Raw genomic sequence first — 10848 nt, 5'->3', positions numbered from 1 at the left:
TAGCTATTGAACGGGCTGAGGGCCTAGAGAGTTGTTACCTCGGGGAACCTCTGAACTCATGGTCAAACCCTGAAGACCTGACCCTCTTTCTCCAACCCCTGTCACCATAGCCCACACCCTGCTGCTGAGCTTGAGCGGCTAATAACTGGGTCAGAAAAAGAATGGCCCATCTCACTCCTGGCTTGAGGCATCTGGTGAAGAACTGGGGGTGCTGGAGCTAAAGTTGAGGCTCCTCTCTGCTCCTCCGGAGTGGGCGAAGTATGAGAGAACCGAAATAGAACCTTACTCTGGGGCTCGTCCTCCTCCTTATCTATAGGTGGCTCCCGTTCAGTCCTTCTTTCTGTCACTGTCTTGCCCTTCTGGGCTGCTGTAGCTTTTCCTTTCATAGACTTCACTGAAAACATAGCGCATGGTTAAGGAAAAAGGGAATTCTATATCATGGCTCTATCACATGATCTGTGATAAGAAGGAAGATCAATCATTCCTAAATGCCCTGTAGCCTCCTGTTTATAAATGTGGCGCGCTTCACACCCATAAACAAGACTCTACCGGACACGGCTCGTAGACACACCCTAGGACGAACTGCTCTGACAACACTTTTGTCACGACCCAACCAGAGGGCCATGAAGGGTACCCGGAGCTAGCCTACCGAGACCACTCATCATACTCATCATCATATTCAATGTAGATCAACACAATTCTCAAACAAGCTTACCATGAAATGATCTTCAATTACTCCTCAAAATATACGTCTATGTACAAGCCCATGAGGTTACATGATAATATACCAAACGTACACTAAAGAAATCATAAGATGTCTACTACCCACATATGTTTCTACGAGCCTCTAATAGGAATACTAAAATCATAAGGACGGGACAGGACCCCGCCATGCCCCAAATATGTGCATACAAGAATATACCAATAAACGGCAACTCCGGAGAAGTGGAGTGCTCTTATGTATCCGCTGATAATGCTCCTAGGGATCTGGACCGTCTCCTTGTCTACCTGCGAGCATGAACGCAACATCCACAAAAGAAACGACGTCAGTACAAATAATGTACTAAGTATGTAAGGCATGAATAATGACATAATAAAGAGATAAGGAACATGAGATAAAGAGATAACCTGCACATATGATTGCCTCTTAAGGCGGATACCATGCATGCTAACTTTTACTTTTAAAACCACATAATAACATATGTATATGTATATATAAGTAACCTGTCTGAGTCATATATCATTACCAGCCCGTATCTGGGTATCCCGCGTCTGGGATAGTCATCTCACGCCGCCCACTAGTGGTGACTGCCCAGCCAACTAGGCCCGGTATAATCATATATAAAAATAAGCATGCATGTGAGCCCAATCAAAGCTACAACCATATCGGAGTGACGTAAGGTCGGTGACCTCTGACTGTATTATGGAACATTTATCATCACTATGTCTCACCTTGAAGGAGCTAATATTATAAGGTGCGACAACAACAAGAAATAACATTATATATATATGTGTGTATATAAGCTTCGGAATCTCTGAAAAATAGGATCATCATCATCATTATCACAGAACATATCTTGTCTCTAGCTCATGAGGGACTCTTAATAATCTTAGACTTTGAACTTTCGAATGTAAGAAGGTCATGGAAATATAGAGGAGAAATCATAATATAATCTAAATCATCGTATGTAAGATAGCGCGTAGCATTTCCCTAAGAACCAAGACTCACGATCTACTAAGCTTTATATTGATTCAAATCCAATAGGAGTCATGCCTTTGAAAGAGAGAGGACTAGCCTTAACATACCTTTACGTCTTCTTGATGACTAAACATTCTCCTTCCAAGCTCGCAACTCTATGTTCAAGAGAATTCGTACTAAATTAGATCATTTAAAACTTTCTTAAGTCTAAACTAAAGCGACTAAGACCTAACGAAAACTGGGCAGCATTTCCTTTGTTTCGTCAAACTTCCCCATATACTAAACAACTCCCAAACATCGACAACAACACCTAAAATATCATAATCAAAAGATTTCTTCAAATTAAGCTTTGTTTAATTCTCAAGACTCCCTCTCAAAATCATCCATAATCATAGCTACGACACACATCATATCCCCTTTCATATAATACTTCCTCAACGTCATTAATGTCATTTACAACAAGGGTATACTCATGGCATATCACGAATTATGACTCAAGTCAAGTTACTATTCAAGAATATCATTAAACTTTCTTCCTTCATTCAGGTTACTCCACAACCAAATACTCTTACTAACATGAAATAGATGTAAAACTCACCTTTTATTGTGTAGGGATGAACTTTGGATCAAATTATCTCACTTGAATGGAACTCTAACTTCACTACCCAAAGAAATCTTGAACTCTACAAACCCTAGAGAGCCTCTCCACACTTGATTCTTGATAAATAAGCCTTGATTTCCCTTGGGTTTGCGTTAATATGGTGTGTGGAATGTTCTAGAGATTTTAAGAGTTTGGGCGAAATGAGGAAATGAAAATTTGGAACAAGGTTCGTGCATATATGGAAAGAGAAAAAAAGTGACCCGACCCGGTTATACGGCCAATTGTACGGGCTGTATAAATTATACGATCCGTACAATTAGACCGTATAATCCTACCAGGGATCACTCTCCTTTGGAAGTACAGACCATTATACTGGTCGTATAAATTATACAGTCCGTACAAATGGCCGTACAATTATGAATTTCCCAAAACTTACTCTAGCCGCTTCGTTCAACCTCCAATCCTTGCGGAACCTTCTTGGAACTTGTTTAACACTTCATTAACCATCTAAGGAGCCCTATAACTCCTTCCGAAGACATTACTAAACAATCGTTACCTCAATAATTGCAAAAGCCTCCCCAAACACGACTTATACTTTACTTCCTTCGACGAACTTAGTTTCACCAATTCATGTAACTTCAAAACCTTGTCGTATACATCTTAAAGATGCCAAATGCCCTCCTTAAAGTCACAAGGACTTCATGTCCACCTCAAGCTTGCATTAGTCTATTCGCAGCCCAACGATATGAAATGTCCGAGGTGTAAATATCATAACATAAATAAGTATGGAAGTGTCTTAAAATAGTCCTAAACTAAGTGAACATGATGCAAATGGAAGATAGATGCAAGCCTCTAAGTTCATGGGAGAGCCCTGAGCAACTCATATAAATGGAAACCAACAAAACACATATGAAGTCCTCATACACAACTGACCAAGTTTATCTATACAACTAAACCAAAGCATTCATATTTCTTACAAAAGGGGAATGTGCAGGATCACATTATAGTGAAGCATAACCAATTAAGAATCTGGGCAAACATGGCAAAGTTGAACAGAACCAAAATCTTTTGAATCTAACTATCTATTTCAGGATGTAGTAGTATTCAAGAAGAGGAAAACAAACAACCAATAATGGCAGGAAAATAAGAGCATGTCAACCTAAGTACATCCCAGAATAGTTCCTACATTCTCTTGAATTTGAGTTTAATCTTGAGTCAACTTGTTGCTAGAGGGTTCATTAACTTATTTCAATTCTTCACAAAAATCATTATATACTAGCTTGAATTCTCAGCAGGTCATGCCATTATGCAGGCTCTATCTATCCAAGTCACAGAAATTCCCATGAAGCAAAACAGTTCAAGTAATGGCCACCTAAACACTTAGACCAAATATTAAGACTCAGACCAACACTCAAGGGTTTCAAAAAAAAAAAAAGACATGACAAGCCGGTTTTCTTCCTAAGCCCTGAACCAGTTTTTTTTGAATAAGATCATACAGAAATTTAATGACTTAAGCATAAATCCAGGTTAGTGACTTTGATTTACACTTTCCTTTTACTTTCTTTCAGACCTGGACATAAGACAACCACACTTATTGATTAAGACAAATATCAGCTTCACTTAAATGCATTCAACATCTTTAAACAAGATTCAGAGACAACTCATAAGAATAGGTGGTCAAACAGAACTCATAAGAATAGGTGGTCAAATAGACTTGGATTGATGGTAATCTTCTAAATACATGGTTTGATCTCCCTTTAAGACTTTTGACATTACTGGACTCAATGAAAGGACTGTAGGATCAAGTGTATTCATATGGCAAACACACCTCCATAGACTTATAGAGTGTTGCCATGGCATCTTTTATTTGGAGGAGGGCACTATGGACCAAGTTAGATTTGGTTCTACCCAGTCCTCTCTCTAAGATGCCTTTAAAAAGGCTCCTCTATTGTCATGTGGCTCACAGCTTGCCCATGAACGCTTTTGTCCCCACCAACACCATTATTGAATCAATTCCCAACCAACTACTTACCTAACATGCACTCAGATGAAATGTTGTTAATTATTTGCCCTAGATTTCTAATTATGGCATCACCTTAACCCCTTGTCACACCCTAATCTCACTAGGATGTGATGGGCACCCGACCCCTACTTAGGGCCGAGCGAACCCTCTGACCTTTAATACACACATAATCTCTTTGGACTTTTAAATCAAATAAGAATGAAATACACAGTAAAGCTTTCAGAAACTTTTTTTTCATCGTGCTCAAATCAAGTAGAATCTGTAATCATAAGGAGTCTGTAACATAAATCATAATGACACATCGGCTGGTGGAGCCGCTTACAAGACTGACATCTTATACCCACGACTCTGTCTGCAAAGTCTCTAACATCTATCAGAATTCATAACACATATACTCTGACTCGGCAATACTCCGGAGGGAAGTGGAGCTCGCCAATCCCGCTGAGACTCCTTCTAGCAAAGCCTTCTACTCATCTGGGTGTACGTGCGTGGCATGAAACGCAGCCCCCGAAGAAAGGGGGTCAGTACGAAATATGTACTGAGCATGTAAGGCATAAGAACATCAAGTACAGATGAATCATGAAAACCAGTCTCAATGATATAATGCATCCGTGACTAACGTCTGAGAATATCTACATAACTCTATATAACAGAAACTGACTCTACGGCGTATGATAAGAATAGATTATAATATAACCGATCCATATGTAATACAATAGTGCTGAGGAACGTATGGCCCGATCCATGTATAACATAACGTTTTAGTGCCGAGGAACGTACGGCCCGATCCATAAATATAATATATTAGTGCCGAGGAACGTACGACCCGATCCATATATAACATAACATGTTAGTGCCGAGGAACGTACGGCCCGATCCATAAATATAATATATTAGTGTCGAGGAAGGTACGACCCGATCCATATATATAATATATTAGTGCCGAGGAATGTACGGCCCGATCCATATATATAATATGTTAGTGCCGAGGAACGTACGGCCCGATCCATATATAACATAACATGTTAGTGCCGAGTATAACATAGTGCGCACAATGACATAACCGGCCCGGGACTCGGCGAACGATATAACAATAGTATGCACGAGCAGAGTAGTGAGAAACCATATGCATATAAATCATTTCTAAGACTCGATGGACAAGTATACTTACCGACACCTGAAGGCTCAGAAACAAGTTTCGGGTCAATCCGATTTAGTATAAGAAAGTTATGAGCGTTTGAAGTACAGAACCTTCTACGAACGTTTCAGAAGACATTTTTGGAAAATCAAAGAAACAATCATGTTAGGTACCTTTCGAATATCGTTATGGATCAAATCAGATAGAGCTTTTGGAACCATATGTACGTATCAAAATGTATCAAAGACTCGATGGAATAATCAAACGTGCTATCATTTGAAAACCAAGACATTAGTCATATCAATTATCTCTCGAATGCCATTCGGAAACATATCAACCGAACTTCGGACATCATAGATACGCATCAAAACCATATGAAACAGCTTTTGGAAATCAAGAACGTTAGCCATCCTAGTGGCTCTAAGAATAGGAATCTCTTTGAAGTCATACATATACGTCATCTACTTGTTTCATAAGGATCATGCCAAAAGAAAGAAAGGGTAAGCCTTACATACCTGCTCCACGTCCTATTAGCTACGCTTAATTGTCCAAGCTCGCTAGTCTACATTCAAGAGAATCGACAAAATCATTAGACTCATCGTCATATACTTATCTTAGTCTTTCAAATGAATTTATTTATATTCTACCGAAATTTCGGCAGCATTTCCCCTGTAAATACACCATCCCCGAGAATCTAATTCGGTCAATTTATCAACAACAATCCGAGAATTCAACTCGGCCAAATTATCAACAACAATCCTAACAATCATACTAACAACTTCAACAATCAATCCAAAATGTATTCTAACATTAACAACTCTTGTCACACAATTCAACGGCATTTCATTTATATTCAATTCAACCACATATAGTCAAGCTAACACTAATGATTTCACATTCAAGTATTAATCCGAAATCATTCTAACATGATTCAAGAACACTTCAAACAATTCAACCAACATACCACTTCACCCGAAACCTTCCAAATTCAACAAGAACGATAACAACACATTTCCTTTCCTTCCAAATTCATAAACTACACCAACAATCTACACATTAACAACTCCATCCTCATAATTATGAGAAACCACACTAATGTCACATTAACTCATTCAACAATTCCTCAACAATTACAAATTCATTTCAAGTCATCAAATCTTCATTTTTATTATGGAATCCACAACAACAACAATCCAAAATTCTAAATAAAATAAATTCATCACAGCTACACAACACCACCTCCATTAGGCCACACCATATTCATACATATTTCATGAATTTCATCCATTTCTACATACCACAACATGCATAAATCATCCATAACACATGTAAAAGAAGATTAAACCTTACCTTCCTCCACTTGTCTCTCCACTCGGCTAGGGTTGCATATTGCACAAATGAATGATTTTATTGCTCCAACAACCACTCCATGTTAATGAGGACCTTCCAATTGGTTGGATTGCTAGAAGGAAATAATTTTTCTTGATCAATTTCTATGGCTTAAATTTTTGGTGTCATGGCCGAATACCCCCTTATTTTTCTCCAAGCTTTCTTGAATTTAAAGATGAGTAGTTTTTTTTTTGTCTTGCTTGGTAAGCCCTTATCTATATATATATATATGCATAGCCTATAAGGGGTTGGACACATGCCCCACCTCATGGCTCAAGGCTATTGGCCAAGCCATGGGTGGGTCCCACTCTCACACACCACACGACCAACATGGCCCTTTCAAGAACTTTCAAGACTTCTTGTGAAATTCCCATTTTGCCCTTAGCCTTTCACAATATTACCATGAACTACTTTGTGAATTTACCTTTTTACCCTTAGCCTTTCTCAATATTTCCATACCAATAAACAACTTGTACATTAAAATAACTTTGGAAAATAGTCTTGTCCTTAACTTACCACGATTATCTTGAAATATCCGAATGTACGAAATGCGGGATATAACACCCCTCCCTTTTTTTTTAGTAATGGCAGAGTTTCAAATAGACCTCTACATCCCATTTAAGCCTGATTTGACCCAACAGAGAAATACAAGGCTAGACACTGCATACTTTAACCTCAGAGAGAAGGAGAGCCAAACACCACCCTCAATCTTATTCTTAATCATGATCATCACAAAACTATCATTTGGACCCTAACACTTAAAATGATGCAAAAGCTTAGCAAAGAAAGATCTAGACAGATTTCATACCAAAGCTCCCCTCTGGCACTTCTTGATCCTTTAAGACTAATGACTGGTTTTAGTGACACACCATTAACACAAATGTCATATCAATGCCTCATATTAGCCTATCTTAGACCTTAATCACATGGTTAAAACTATTAAGGAACTTTGACATCCTAGAATCCTAGTTCAGACCAAATAAAGTGCCAAAAGACTTCTCTAATTCATTTTACTAATTAAGCAAGATCATTTAAACCCATTTTAGCAATCAGAAGTCATATTTATCAGAAGGGACATTGTCATGAATTAACCACACCACACTTATATTCCCCTTAATTGAATACACTTGACATTCTTCCTTTTACATCATGTTCATTGCCAGAAGCAGGGACCATATCGTATCTTGGCTTTATCGTATCACTTATTATACAAATATCCCATAGGAATAAGGAGTCAGAAACTTTCATTTATGCAACAATTTGTGTCATCATACATCCAGTAACAAACAACTCATCTCAGGGGCAAATTGTCACATACATACTTCATATGTTCTTAATAGAGGATACCCAATGCATCACAACACAGTAATTCATAAGAAGGAAAACAACAAAATCAAATAGATGAATCTACAAAGCATTCACAGGATCTTAGATCAAAGTCATGATGCCTAGCACCTAGGAATCTACATGAGTTTTCAGATAACTTTACATAGGTCATGAAGATAATTAGTTAGGCAGTATTTTCATGATTGACCATACTAGCCCTTAGGACTTAGTGACTTCATTGATAATTCTTACTTTAAAAAAAAAGTATTTGGACAGTCACATAAGAACCTCTGGTAAATCCCATGGTTATAAGACATGAGACTTAAAAGGAGAAAAGAGCCCCCAGGTCCTGAAGAAAAGATAAGTGCAAGGTGAGGTCACCACCCCCACCCTTTCCCAATCTTTCCTTTCAGTAAAAGGGGAGTGACGGCTCCACTGGTCATCACTTCCAGTTCATACCTAAACTCATCCTTTACTCCCCGGGAACAAGCTCTCCTTCTCCATCCCCCATCCTAAAACAAGTGACACCACCAGGGCCTTCCTAATGCTTATGTAACCAATCTTCTATTTTTAAATGCAACACCTCAAGTATGTGACTCTTCTTTTATGGACTAAGTGGTATATAAACAAAACAAAGATAGAAGTGGACAGACATGTGTGTTGAAATCCCAAGGGTCAAGACTTCTCTCCTATCAGATCTAATTTCAGCTGTGACCATGACACTTCACAAGTAAAGTTATCCACAAAGGACTTTGACAAACTAGAAAGCAGATTTGTCATTTTTTATTCCTTCTTACCCTGCCCTTTTATCTTTCAGAATTAAAGAACTATTCTCATGAAAACAATCAAGGCAAGGAAGGGTCATTAATTGTATATCAAAGGGATGTCAGTTTAATTCACACTTATCCTTGGTGAGAATGACACACAACCATTTGAAATCAGACAAACTTCACAAACACACTCAATCCCATCACATAGAGAGATTAGTCATGATTAGGTATGTTAACACCTAGTGTTAGGCCAATTGCTGTAATTCAAACAAGTTTAGCTCATTTCTAATTAATGATTAATAAACAATTTAGTTTAAGTATCTAATGACCAAACCAATATTCATGCCAGGACTGGACAAACAACAGATGCCTTTACACTTCCATTATCATTATTTTTCAAATAACAAATGACTCAAAATCCATCTTCAACATCACAACCAATTCTAAATCCTGACTATAAGCAATGTCTCTCCAAAACTCAGCCTACTTCAACATTCTTTTCCCATTTTTTTTACCTTTAATTCCATCTTACTCAAGTAAATGATTCAGATAGAGACATGAATTATTATGATAGTGGTTCTAAGTAAACTCCATTTAAACTTGGTTTATAAAAAGCACTACTCAACAATCATGATCACATATCCACTACACACAACCACAGACCCATATAGTTCACCAAGAGATTAACTTAAGCTAAACACATTCATTCTTACAACTTAAACAAACCAACACTCAAGGAAGATGACAGGAATGTGATCATAGAAAACCTCAGAACTAACATAGCTCAAATCAACAATGCTCAATAGTCCAGACAAGCAATTTAAAGAAAGAATAAAGTTGAGGCAAGCTGATTAAACACAACAATACTCCTAGATTAACCATATTTCTACTTTAGTATTATCATCCAAATCAAAGGTGAGTAAAGGCAATAATATGATAAAGTATTACCTTTTTGTTGCGCAGCCTTTGTCAAGAGTTGAACTTCGAGCCTTTGTACTTCCAAACTCCTACTCAAAACCACACAAAAAAATAAAAGAAAAATACGAATATTTTAGAACTAAGAAAAAAGAGACTTAAACACTACAACAAAGACCAAATCTGTAAAATTTTACTGTGAGCCTAGGATATTGAGTTTTAATCCTTAAATCAAGACTCTGAATTGCAAGAATTTTTTCAAACTCTCAAAACCTCTTTTTTTTCCTTCGTTTTCTTCTTTCACAGTGTTGGGGTTCTATTTATAGAACCAATAGAACCCCCAAAGTCGTTCAAAGCCTTAAACATACGATGTGGGATAAACCTATTTTCTCTAAAATTAACCTTTGTAAGCCTTCACAGGGCTAAGATTATCTTGAATCAACAAAGAATGGTCAGATCTGAGTCTTGCTTGACTCGATCTGACCTATTCTTGTTCAACCAATGATATTCAAGCAAGGTACAACAATAAAACACATAAATCATAGAATAATAAAGAAAATATAGAAAAGAGACGATTTATTACCGTGTTTGGTTTATATTTTTGTGAAATCAAGTGAAACATTAAGTGTTTCACTACAATAGACATGCAAAAGTTGTGCTTCTCTGCTAAACTTTGTATTTTTGCCATTTTTGGCGGAGAGAGAAGAGAGAACAAGGCGGTTCTAAGGTTTTCACGAAAGAGGAAGAGAGAGAAAAGGGAGGGGAAAAGGCCATTTGGAAAATGAAAAATGAGAAACGGGGATATTTTCCCCTCATCTGTATTGAGGGGTTGGGCCGGGTCTTGGCCTGGTTTGGGCTGGACTCGATCCAATAATTTTATATTAAGGCTGGCCCCTTTTAGTGTATAAATATATATATATATATATATATATATATATATGTATACATGTATATGTATACCTAGTATATACATGTATATATATAGAG

General features: G+C 37.5%; 1 long non-coding RNA gene across 1 annotated transcript; it reads right to left on the bottom strand.

Moving 5' to 3' along the window:
* Window positions 1–732: 732 nt before the first annotated feature.
* Window positions 733–10622, bottom strand: LOC132620935 (uncharacterized). Its single transcript, XR_009575366.1, has 4 exons — window positions 10445–10622; window positions 9895–9953; window positions 5977–6023; window positions 733–1008 (listed from the first exon to the last, which is right to left on the bottom strand). It is a non-coding gene; the product is annotated as an uncharacterized LOC132620935 (long non-coding RNA).
* Window positions 10623–10848: the final 226 nt, after the last annotated feature.

The sequence above is a fragment of the Lycium barbarum genome, chromosome 2 (assembly GCF_019175385.1).
Source record: "Lycium barbarum isolate Lr01 chromosome 2, ASM1917538v2, whole genome shotgun sequence".
NCBI lineage: Eukaryota > Viridiplantae > Streptophyta > Magnoliopsida > Solanales > Solanaceae > Lycium > Lycium barbarum.
The sequence above is the reverse complement of the archived record's forward strand: the minus strand, read 5'-3'. Positions and strand labels throughout refer to the sequence as shown.